Source organism: Mus caroli, chromosome 14 (assembly GCF_900094665.2).
Source record: "Mus caroli chromosome 14, CAROLI_EIJ_v1.1, whole genome shotgun sequence".
In the NCBI taxonomy this organism is placed as follows: Eukaryota; Metazoa; Chordata; class Mammalia; order Rodentia; family Muridae; genus Mus; species Mus caroli.
The window spans coordinates 25,501,048-25,513,953 of NC_034583.1; the positions used below are offsets into that span (position 1 = coordinate 25,501,048).

A 12,906-nucleotide genomic window follows, 5' to 3' on the forward strand; every position below is an offset into this window, starting at 1 on the left:
GATGCTCATCTAGGACAGCACTGCAGCACTGCAGAGATGCTCATCTAGGACAGCACTGCAGCACTGCAGAGATGCTCATCTAGGACAGCACTGCAACACTGCAGAGATGCTCATCTAGGATAGCACTGCAGCACCACATAGAAGTTCATCTAGGACAGCACTGCAACACCACATAGAAGTTCATCTAAGACAGTGCTGTAACTCTGCAGAGATGCTCATCTGGAATTTATATAAAGAAAAAGACAGCTAAGCTGCTATTGCTTCTTAAGGCAATATGATTTCTAATTATATTCTAAACACTTATGTTTACGCCCACAGATAAGAGCAGCTCTCGCTCCTCATCAAGGAGCTGCTTTTTGCAGCAGATACCATTACAGAAATCTACCACTGGTCAAAATGCAGAGAATAAGGGACTATGAAGTGCCCCCATGCCAACTGATACATCTACAATACAATCCCTAGGCTCAGGAAATCACAAAAGAGAGTGTGGGAAGAGTGTAAGAGCCAGAGGCCCAGGGTGCCTGTGCTGGTCAGTGTCCCCTAGACATGATCAGGAAAACACACACATACACACACACACACACACACACACACACACACACGAATATCAACAGTAAGGTTGCCTGAACAGAACCAGCATAATGGCAACACCAGTAGACATGCCAACACAGACAGGGACAATTGCACATGGTTCCAACCCTACAAGAGCTATAGGTTGTCAATGGCTCTGAGAGACAGAGAACAGTTTCTTTGAGGCATGAGCTCTTTCATAGGATGTCACCAATATCAGCCCTGGGCACATGTACATATGAGCAGCATCAAATGTACTGAGTTGATTATCTGTGTGTGTGCACGCATATGTACACGTGCACACATATATGTGAGAATTGTAAACAAAGAAGAGGCCATGGATTTTGGAAAGGGGGAGATGGGATTTGGAGGAAATGTGTGAGTGATATATAGTGTTCATATACAAAATCTCAAAAAAGTAAAGTTCAAAAACAATTTTTTAAAAAAACATATTTAACCCATACTGAACAGGTGAAAAATAATTTCCAGCTGGATAAAGGACTAAAAAATGAAAGGCTAACGTGCATTTAAAAATATTGCTCCTGTCAAATGTTGGTGGAAACTGTGGAACAGAAGCAGCCCTGTTGCTGCCGATGCTTCAGTAAAATGATCCGCATGGTGGATCTGAGGCTCCACCCCTGTGGGTTCAGCTATTCGTGTGGGTGGGGGGTTATATGTAGGTAATATCCATATACTGTACCAGTTTGTAGATTGGACTTGAACATCTGCAGACAAGTGTCTTGGAACCAATCTTCAGAGCACACACTAAAGCTGACGATAAGTTTGCCTGTGACCCAATTCTATTTCCAGGATACACTCTTCAGAGAAATTGTTACATATATGCTAGGATGACGTAAAAGAAGAATCATAGAATCACTGTTTGTAATAGGACAAAAACAACTAAAAATGTCCCACGTGCCTATCAGCAGGCTCTCAGAAAACTATGTCCATGTAATAAATGCTGCACAGAATTAGATATTAACAAATTAAAGGGGTTTCCAGCAATACAAACAAATTTCAAAAACATAGCTTTGAGGCAATTAAGCAAGTCTTCAATAATGTTTAATTCAGGCTGGAGAGATGGTGCAGAGGGTAAAATTGCTCGCTGGGTAAACATGCTGACCTGAGTCCTGTTTCCCTAGCTCCCACATAAAGGCTAGCAGAGCAGCACAGATCTACATCTCTGGATCTGGGAGGCAAAGAGAGGCAGATTCCCTGGGCTTACTGATCAACCAATCTTTCCAAAGGGGCATTCAGAGACCATGTCTCAAAGATAAAGATGTAGAACAGTAGAGTAAGGCATCTGATATCAAAGTCTGCCCTCTACATGTGCATGCACAGGTATGTGTACCTGCATACATATGCACACACTCATGCATACAGTATACTCGTGTGTGTGCGTGTGTGTGTGTGTGTTTGTGCCTAACTTCAGGCTAAGTTCAAAAAAGTATAAAATAAAGCCATATATAGTTTGGGTTACCTTTCCATTGCTGTGATAAAACACCATGACCAAGACAACTTATAAAAGAAAGCATTTAATTTGATGCTTACAGGTTCAGAGGATTAGAATCCATGATGCCAGAGCAAAGGAACAGTGGCAGGAACAGCTGAGAGTCTAAAAATCACATCCAAGAGGCAAAGAGAGAGGCCCTCACTAGAAACAAAGGGAGAGGACTTTTGAAACCTCAAATCCCACCCCCAGTAACTCACCCTTTCCAACAAGGCCACGCCTCCTCACACTTCCCAAACATTTCCACCAATTAGAGACCAAGTATGAAAATATATGAGCCTAAGGAGGGCACTCTCATTCAAACTACCAGACATGTATTAAACAATTTAGAGACAGTGGAGGAATCAGAAATAAAAACAAGGAAACAATAACCCCAAAGCTGGGACAGAGGGTTGGTCATTCAGGCTAAACAACTATACACACAAGATAATAAAATAAGGTTTTTTTAAATTTAATAAAAAGAAAAACTCTTTTAGGTCCATAGGAGGTCAGACCAGACACCAAGGATGTAGAGACAGGAGAATTTTTCCCACACTTGAGCCCACACCCAACTCTCTGGCTAGTCCCCAGGACACCCTTCACTGCAAGGCACCACACTGACCTCCAAGCCTTCCTGAAGGCTTTTAAGAGCAATTCTCAGAAACCACAGTGCAGGCCTGGGCTCCTTCAGTGTCCTCTCAGCAGATGTGCGCCCTCCCTGTCCATCCTGCACATTCCTCCAACACACTTTATGTCACTGCACCGGCACCACAGGCCCCATCTGTTACTTGTTCCTTTACCAGTTCATTGAACGTAAGTGGATAGAAATGGAGACAATTATACTTGAAATATTCCCTAGAAAGATAGTACACAATGCCCAGTCATCACTTCGGAAAGACTGGGACAAAGGATTAGGTTCTTGAAAGCTGGGTTTTGAAGGAGAAAAGGATCAATCCTTAGTGGCCCAGATGCTGCTGTTTATGCAAAAACATTGGAATTCAAAGGCTGAGTGTGATAACAAAGGTGAAGAAATGCCACCTTAAGAGACTTCTACTTACCAGATCCTGGGGCAGGCAAGGGTGGGGCCAGCTAAGGGCAAGACCAGGTCTGCCCAGCTGCCCCAAAGGCCAGGGTGGGTGGTCCACCCTTCAGAAGCTACACCAGGGCTATGAGAGGAGCGTCTTGTCAGTGTCCCGCTCTATACCTTGATAGTGGCACAAGCCAGAGTTAGTTTTCCCCAGCTGTGGCAGACTTCTACGTCTCAGCAGAGTCTAAAGAAGGGACTTAACCCATGGTCAGAGGGTAAGGAATGATCTAGTGCCTGGTCAGCTCAACAAAGCTCACAAGTGACAAGGGTGCTGAGAGGCACTGACCATAAGGACCTCCTTCACCGCTCACTTCCTGCCAATGATTCCTCCTCTCTGCCCCACCGGATTCAGACTAAGTACTGATGGTCACACATGAGCTCCACAGTTGGCTTTGCAGGAGGCAGCAGGTCAGTCTACCACAACAAACAGCCCCTACCTGGCTGATCTCTCTTATCCAAGAGCAGAAAGACGTACCTGGAGGGGGGCGGTCAAAACCTGCGGATGTCACATGGTGTGAGTGCTTCTATCCCCAGCCTCCAATGGCTCAGCTCAGGGGAACTGACCAAGACCTGGCCTCGCATGGCAGCCATCAACAACAGTGTTTCATTATGAATCACTTGTGCTGGGTTTCTCTTCATTTCCTGGAGAAAGCAGAAGTGGGAAGTCAGCAGATGCCTGCCCTTCCCATCCTTCCCTCCAAGGAGCCAATGACAGAGCTGCTTCACCAATGACTGGCAGGACAACGTGGGTTTCACAAAAGCTCCCCTGAGACTGTGTGTTTGGTGATCAAGCAGAGCCAGGTGGGACCTAGGAACAGAAGGGAAAGTACAGCCTGGCGCCCATGTCTGAATTCCGCCTCTGCTGTTTACTAGCTGTGTGCCCAGCAGGCTCAGGTCTGTGTGGCTCCTCATCCTAACCCTCAGCTCCCCAGTCCTAATTTCAAATCCCTAGGAACTAAATCTAAATGCCTTCCCTTCTCTAAATGGTTAAGGTATGGGAGCAGGTGTGTGGAATACCAATATGGAAGAATGGCTCTTTCTAAGACCCCAGCAGAGTTCTTAATGTCTCCACAGGATAGAGAAGACTAGATTAGAGCAGAAGCTTAGAGAAAGTCAGAGACGTCTTTGTAGATAAGCCAGGCACAGGGAGCCCTGGGGGAGACAAAGCCAAGGGCTAGGGGTTGCAGGAGTGTGAGGCTCAGAAACACACAAAGGAGAAAGTGGGGTGTTCTCCTGATGAGGTGACTTCATTCACGCAGATGATGTTCTGCCCAGATGACCCACAGGACAATGTGGGTCAGTAGGGGAAAGGGCAGGGTCCAGGCACTTATAAGAGCAGAGAGGAATCTCTGATTGGATGCTGCAGCCTTGTGCCTTTACAATATGCACATTCCCATAACTCCAGCTTTTCCTATGGGGAAAGTTTCATACTCGGGCTCAGCAAACAACTCAGGCCCAGTGCAGAAGCCACCCACTAGGGGAGCAGAGAGACTCCTTCCACAGGTGGGCATGGCCATGTGAAAGGGAAACACACTTAGGCTCTCCATGGTCAAAGTCATGAACATCAAAAATAATGTTACCCAATGAACAGTGGGCAAGAAAAGAAACACAGGGAACAACTTGATGGCGACTTAAGCGAATGCTGTATCAGAAACAACAGAAGTCAGAAGACAATGGAGGCTCAGTTGACTTTCCTCCATCCATGATAGAACACTGGCTGGCTTGATCTTGAGCAACTCTTATGCATGCGGCCACAGCTGCTGTTGGCTAATGAGTACAGAGGTCCTGTCGTGTCCAAAGACACCTGGTCCTCCGTGACCTCTGACTCTTATAGTCTTTGCTCTCTATCTTCCATGATGATCCCTGAGCTACTGACAGCCAACAGCAGCTAGAGGAATGAGAGTCAGTTATCTTGGGCTGTGTGGTCCTCAGCAGGTTGGCCATGCTCCAGCGGATGATCCCACAGGACGTGGGTGGCACTTAGACTCTGCTATTAAAAATAAGAAAGAAAGATAAAAGAAAAGAAAACAAATGGCAGGAACACAAGAAGGAAACGTGGAGTGCTTTATGTACAAGCATGAGAGTCTAAGTTTGGGTCCCCAGCATCCATGAAAACATTGGGCGTGGCAGAGCACATCTGTAACTTCAGCCGATTTCCGAAATAAAGTATGTTAATTTTGCACATTATGTAATCATGTAAGGAATAGGAAATAAGATTAAAAATGTCCACTGTCCTAACAGCTGACAAGTCCTAACAGCTTTTGATCATTATTGTTGTTGTTGTTGTGTTGTTGTTAAAGCTTTGGAGTCAGGGTATATATTCTTCTCTGTAGCCTGGGCTTGTTGGTGTTGTTTCACTGCAAAGACTTCAAGTTTTCTCTCTCCAGAGACTCAGTACCATCTTTAACAGCAGCATCAACATTCCATCTGTCTTTGCCAAGTTCATGGACATCCTTCACACACGCTGGAACTGTAGCACCATGAACAATGTGTTCTGGATGAATGGGTTTTCTTGTTGGGAAGTGGGGGGAGACAGCTGGAGCTTTGTTTTATTTTTGAATGCCTTTATATTGTCTCGCTGATCATGTGGCACTGCTAGAAATGTGGTCTGTGTGGCTTCAAGGCACCTCTTTCAGAGACCACGTAATCTGCCTGGCCTTACTCTGAGCTCTCTGTTGTGTTATTGTGGTAGATGTTTCGTGTCTGTTTTATGTCAGCTACTGTGACTTTGTAATAATATTTTGAAATTTGGCATATTAAGGATTTTTTTTGCTGGTTTTGCTGAAAATTCAAATTTCCTGTGTCCAGATGAACATCAAGATCTTTGTATGTTTCTTTGAATAATCATATTGGAACTTTGAAAGTGTTTATCTTGGCTTTGGTCACAACTATAAAACCAAGGCCATAGTGCTCCTAGAAGGAAACAGAAATATCAGCTGGAAGAGAGGAACCAGTGCATCTGGCTCCATCCAAATCCAAGTTTTCCTCTAAGAGGAGACACTATTAGGGAAGAAGACACATGTAATCCGATCAAGGAAGTGAACATACAGAGCTCCAGGGAGAGGTGTGGTTCAGTGGAAGAGAACTGACCTAGCATGCATAGACTCAAGGGTTCCAAGCCCTTCATAAAAAGAAGAAGAGGATGGAGAAGAGAGGAAGAAGAAGGGGAGGGGAGGAAGAATAGGGGGGCAGTGGGAAGAGGAGGAGGAAGAAGAGAAGGAAGAGGAGGAGAAGGAAGAGACTGTGTCCCAACAAAGTGACAATCAAAAGACAAACAACTTGGGCCGCAAGGTGGCTCTGAGGTAGAACCCAGGATGGAAAGAGAGATTGACTCCCAAAAGTTGTCCACTGGCCATTACTTGTGTACCATGGTACATACATGCCTAAACATGCACACACACACACACACACACACACACACACACTAATTGAGTGAACATAAACAACTCATCAAAAAACAAGTGAAAATCTTGAATATACACTTCTTTACCCCCAAGTTCACAAATGACAAGAAAGTGTTCAACATTGTTAGTTAGCAGAGAGGTGTAAATTCAAACCACCAGTAAATTCAAACCAGTCTGGGCCTCCCCTGCTTGCCTGCACTGATGGTAAGAATGTGTGGACACTGGCTTTTGTAAATGCCCCAGCAGCTCCTCACAAGGTAAACAGATGGGTGGATCTGTGTGTATGCATGGAATTCTCAAATAATAAAAATACGTAACTTTAGAAGTCAAATATAAAAGTGCCAAATGACCCAGGAACTCGATTCTGGAGAAGATAATGCATGCACATGCATAATGGTTTTAACATTTTTGCTAAAACACTGAAGCAACCTAAATGGCCATCAGGAGGCAACGGGTAAACAGCTAATGGTAAATACATTCAAAATGTCAGCTTAGCAATAAAAAGATTACAATAATGATCCACTTGCAAAATGAATGAATCTCACAGACACTGTGAATATTTTTAAAAATACACAAAAAGCACTTTTCAAACACAATTCTCAAAGGGTGAAACAGTGCTCGCCCTAGTAAGAGGTATTGACTAGAGAAAGCTTTAATGAAACTTTCTGAAGAGATGAAAGTTTCTAACTCCTAGCTTCATAGCAGTTTGGACTATACACATGGAGCAACTTGTCAAGATCATGGAGATAAGACGTGTGTATGTAAATATTCATAATATTTTAGATTTAAAAATGAGTCTAGGGAGATGGATCAGTGGGCAAGAGTGCTTGCCGTGCAAACCTGAGGACCTGAGTTCAATTCCCAGCCTCACCCTATAGTTCTTTCTTCCGATGAAGAGATGGATGCTGATGCATTTGTATGGTCCCCAAGAGCCTGGAACGGCAGCAGACTAAAAACTATACTTACTCCCACAGCTTCCTTTGGATATGCAAATACCTGATCTAATTTTTAAAAAAGAAAAAAAAAAAAGTGTGGCCCTGAAATCTGGCCAGGGATGGAGGTTGTAAGCTGTGTAGTTCAGCTCCACCCTGTGAGAGATCCCCTGAGGCTAGGGAAACCCAGCTGCACTACGCAGACCAGAACACCCAGCCCCAAGTTCCATGAAACGGGGGCGGGGGAGGGGGCACCGGACTCATGGGCGTTTCTCATCCTGCAACCTACAGGACCAGTTGCTGGCTTCCTCCTCACAGACCCTGCATGACACCATATGTTAACGTGCTTTTTTGCAGAAGGACCCAACGGCCAAGGTCTGGAGGCTGGGGTTAACTGCAACAGAGCCCCCTGTGGGGTCAGCAACCCTCCTGGGGGTAGCACATCTTGGGTGGTGGAGCAGAAAGAACGAGATTGTTTCTGTTCTTGGATGTGTGAGTTTGACTGAGGTTGAATGCCTCTCTCAGATGGAATCTCCCTGGAGACTGTGAAGATAGATGAAATGGGCTATCTCCTGCCCAGGAACAGCTGTTGCAAGGATAGAGGTCATGCCTGGATCTCTGCTTGGCACAACCCTCTGCCCCGGGGTTTCTGTTCGGAACGGAAGCTGCAGCACTGCACCTGTGGCTGACTCCACGGCCATGGCTCCCCATTGCACCTACCCCCAAAGATCTTGCCAGAAGAGCTCAGCAGCACCAGCTCCTATCGGATGTACTGCGCCTGTGCTGAAGAGGGTGACAGGAAGCCTGGAGCTGGAGAGACGGAAGCTGACACAGGCACGCACCAGCTTCCGGGATAGGGATCCATACTCCCACCAAGGCCTGCACATTTAACTGCACTGCGGCTGTTTCTTCCTCTGAGATGGGAAAACCCCGTCATGGAGTCACACAGATTCTGTTTCCATGAAATTAAGTACTAGAAACTAGCAGTGTCCTGGACCCCTTGTCACAAGGGACCTACTGTGGGCACTGCAGAGACTTTCTCTAGAGTGCATTTCGGCGGCTTTGCCAGCCTTGTTTCAGGCCCTCTCACTGAATGTCAGGAAAAGAAATAGGGCTGGTCAGTTCCCTTACCTGAGTGAAGGAACTGTGGGACAGGACCAGATGTTTCCTGCTGGCTATATTTTCTTTTGTTTTGCATTATAATTATTAATGTGTATTAATTGTGTGTATCAGTGGGTTAAGCAGGTGACAGTTCCAGCCACACACAGTCCTCCTTTTGATGGTCTCCACCTTGCCTAAAGCTCTCCTATATTCTCCTTTCCCTCTCCCAACCACCCCTTATCCCCTTACTCTTCCCTGCTGGATCCTCTCTCTCTCTCTCTCTCTCTCTCTCTCTCTCTCTCTCTCTCTCTCTTCCTTTGGTATGTTTCTAGCTTTCACAGATGAGAGGAAATATTTGAGGCCTATCTTTGTATATCCAACCTGACTCTCTTGCCATGATAGTATCTACTTCTGTGGCCTTTCTACTTAGAAGGAGTGTGGGGCGGGAGGCACAGTATACTAGCCAATACTAGTTTAACTTCCTCAAACCCTTCACGGCAGAGAACGGAAAACTGCCCAGTTGAAGCCACTAAACTGCAGGACTCTGAGCATCTATCTCACACCTCTAAATCTGGAGTAGCAGAGATTAAAAATAAGGACAAACCATGTGGCCTAAGGCGGTGTTCTGCACCCTGTGCATAGATCTGTAATGTTGACAGGCATCTGGTGTAACCAATCCCAACCCACCTGTGATGTTGACAGGCATCTGGTGTAACCAATCCCACCCCCTCCTGGCTGTCAGGGGTAGGCGGAGGGCCAAGGGAGGGTCATTCCGAATGATGGTGCATGTGGTGTAAAGCTAAGGACCCTGTAGACGGGATGAGTGCAGAGCAGACAGGATCCAGGAGGGAAGGAAAAGCTGTTCTTTAAATACTAAGCGTGGCTTGATGGGGTTTCTTTGTGAAATTATTCCTACATGTGGCAAAGAAAAGTCCGTTTGTAAGAACCTGAGAAATGACTTTGCCTTTCGCCTGGGACCATCTCTCACTTGGACAAACGGTCGCTGGCCATGTGCTGGTTGCATTGAGAGCCGTAACTAATTCTTCTCCAGGGTTAATTCGTGTTAGGCATCACCTTTGAACATAAAAATCAAGGAAACTGGCCTGGCATGTAGCTCAGTGAAAGCACACTTCTTCCTAAGTACGTGGCCGTAGGCCAGGCACAGCCCTGGGAAGGAGTGGGGGGAGACGGAAGAGAGTCGGGGACAGGGGAGACAAATGAACATGAAAATCATCAGGCCTGCACGGTCTTCTTTCTTTCGCTGGCTTCTGTGTGATTTGTAATATTGCATTTCACTTCACTAAAACTGGCTTTAAGACTTGTTGGTTATATTCTATATGTCCATTCAGTAAGTTTATTCATGAATGTAAGCACTTGTGTTCACCTCTGTGGGTATCCAGTTAAGGCAATATTTGCTCTACAGAGAGCAAGGACTTCAGCATAGCTACCCCAACCCCTCTTCTCGCTGAAGTCTCATTTTGCTAGTTGTGTTTATATCACCATTGTTAAAATAATTTATGTGAACTAAAACTCTCCTACCTGTTCTGCATGTTGTCTTTTTTTTTTTAGTGTATGAGTGTATTGTATGTATGTATGTGTACCATGTTTGTGCAGTATTTCAAGAGGCCAAAAGAGGGCATCATCTGCCCTGAACCTAGAGTTACAAACATTTGTGAGCTGCCACATGGGTGCTGGGAATTGAACTGTGGATTCTCTGGAAGAACAGCAAGTGCTCTTAAAGGTGAGCCATCTTTCTAGTTCATCTCCATGGAATTTAATTCTGTATAATTGACCCAATTTCTGTGCTGGTAATAGTTTAAATTATAGGAACTTGTAATTAAATAATATAGATTAAAACAAAGGTAATATGAACTGATTATTTTATTACACATTTCTGTGACCTAAATCAGTTAGGTTCACCCATTCAACACAAGCCACCGAGATGGCCGCCGAGCATCTTCCCGGGTCTGCATGCAGAGATGCCCACTAGTAGCTTAAAATTGGCCATGGAGGAAGAATGTATACCATAAGAATTAGGAAAAGCTACAAACAAAGGCTTGGCTTATTATTTAGGTCACTAGACTTTTTTTTAATGTATGGAAAATGTTTTCTGCTTATTGTTTGTTTCTCCTCTCATTTTTGATCACTTCTTTGAGAATCGTATACAGTGTGTTTGATTATGCTCATTCCTCCCTGACCTTTCCCAGATTCATCCCCATTCCCAACCCACAAAACTGTTGTCATTTTTTTTAACAAGTCATGCCAAGTTTTTACTGCCCAAGTACTATTGGATGGGTGGTCTTTGCTGAAGGGTATCCAACCCACCAGAGCCTCACCCTTTAAACATAAAACTGAACCTCAGATTCCCAGTAGCTATCAGTTACCAAAAGTTCCTTGGCCAGGCATGGGGCTTGGTACTCACCTTTCCTCTCCATGCTGAAATTTTGTCTGGCTTGAGCTGGTCCAGGTCTTATGCATGCTGTCTCAGTTCATATATGCAAATGTCCTGCTGTGTCCAAAAAACAAACACCTGTGACTCTTAAAAGCATTCCACCTTCTCTTTCACAGTAATTCCCAAGCCTGGGGCAAGGGGGGGAGGTAGAGGAAATGCTAATAAAATAGGTTAAACATAATTGTTCTGTATTGACAAACTCTACAGAGGGAAAAACCACAGAAAACTGTGGGAATAATCTCCAGCATTTGAAAACGGTTATCCAAGTCAGCAAAGTGCCTTGTGTCACTTATGTCACAGGCAAGTGGGTGGAAACTAGTCCATGAAGAGCTGGAGGTGAACTCGGCCTCCATTTCACAACTGGTAAACCTCTGCCAGTTCACTGTAGGTCAGATTTCGCGACAAAAAATATACTGATAACGCAGTGTAGATCGGGATGAACCTGTCTGTCAAGTCACGGTTAAATTGAGATCACAGTTTGACTGAGACCAAGAGCTTGGCAAAAAAATAAATAAAAGCATTGGAGTCAATAAATAAAAGCATTGGAGTCAATCATCTGTGCGGGATTTATAGATAAGATTTTGCATGCTTCACTGATGGAAGAGAACTGCTGTGTATCCTTTGTATTTGTACATCTATCTCAATTTATTTTTATTTCTTCTACACCCAGCTACATTCCCAGCGATATCAGTAAGCTTATGGTAAACGTAGCTGTTTTACATACACAGACAGACAAATTTGTTCCATGGCTTCCATGGTAGTTAGATCTGGAAGCACCAGTCTTCATCAAAATATGCAGGTTTCCCAGTCCCATCTGTAAAATGTTTGCATAGAACTAGACTCACTGCCTCAGATATTTTAGATCTCCTCTAGATGACTTTCATACCTAAGGCAACGTAAACACCACACGAGTTGCCCCTCTGTGGCCTCTCCTCTAGACGAACGACAAGAAAACCATACATTTGTGCTCAGTACAGGTACAAGGGTATCTGGATACTTTTTACCTGAAGATACTGAATGAAGCGTATGAACCTACAAATGCAGACACATGGCTGTGCTGTCTCTTACTACCAAAAAAATGTTTTTGAGTGCTAAATGTTCAGCACTGACTGAATACCACTTTCTCAGAGGTTCATCTGACCTTTCCACTACATCACCTAAGAAAGCAGAAGGAAATAAACAGAAATATCCTTCCTCTTTTTCCCCAGAGCCAGCATAACCCATGGGTTACAGGACTGCCCCAGAGGACTGGTAAGCTGAGACTGGGAGATTGGGGCAAGCCAACTCCCCAGGACCACCAACCCTTAAAGGGCTGGCTGCCCTTAGCTCTCTCTGCCTCTTAGACTGTTGAAAATGACATTGTAGCTGTGAATAAGGATACACAGGCCAAGAGGAATGCTAGGCAGTCATAATTCTTCTCACTACACACTCACCAGTCCCCCACAGAGCATGGCTTCAAATGCCTCATGACCATATGGCCATTGATGGCAGACCCCACCAGGAGATGCTGGGCAATAGTCTCCCTGAGCCCAGTTCTTAAGTATGAAAATCGGACAGAGAAACAAAGCCACCACTTCTGCTTTCTGCCCGGGCCACCAAGACACCAGCCCAAGAAGCAAATTTGAATTCTCAGACCTCAGCACAGGTTCACTTCAGGTTTTGAGGGAAATTTGTGGGCAATTTCACTATAACTGTCTGGGCTCTCCCACTTCTGGAGAAGCTGTGGAGGGTGGGAATCCTTGTTCTAAATGTGGTGGGTGTGGCTGTCAGTTCACACACTGAAAACTGATTTTTACTTCCAGACATGAAGGAGGAGGAGGAGGAGGGGGGGGAAGGAGAAGAAGAAGAAGAAGAAGAAGAAGAAGAAGAAG

The 12,906-nt window shown here is 44.9% G+C and overlaps 1 protein-coding gene across 3 annotated transcripts in view; it reads right to left on the reverse strand.

Annotated features, from left to right (window-relative positions):
• The window catches only part of Wdfy4 (WDFY family member 4), a 218,847-nt gene extending 215,106 nt beyond the window's left edge, over positions 1-3,741 (reverse strand). For all 3 annotated transcript variants that reach the window (XM_029469142.1, XM_029469139.1, XM_029469141.1), the window contains exon 1: positions 3,622-3,741. The gene's annotated coding sequence lies outside the window, so the exon portion shown is untranslated. The remainder of the gene's footprint in view (positions 1-3,621) is intronic.
• Positions 3,742-12,906: the final 9,165 nt, after the last annotated feature.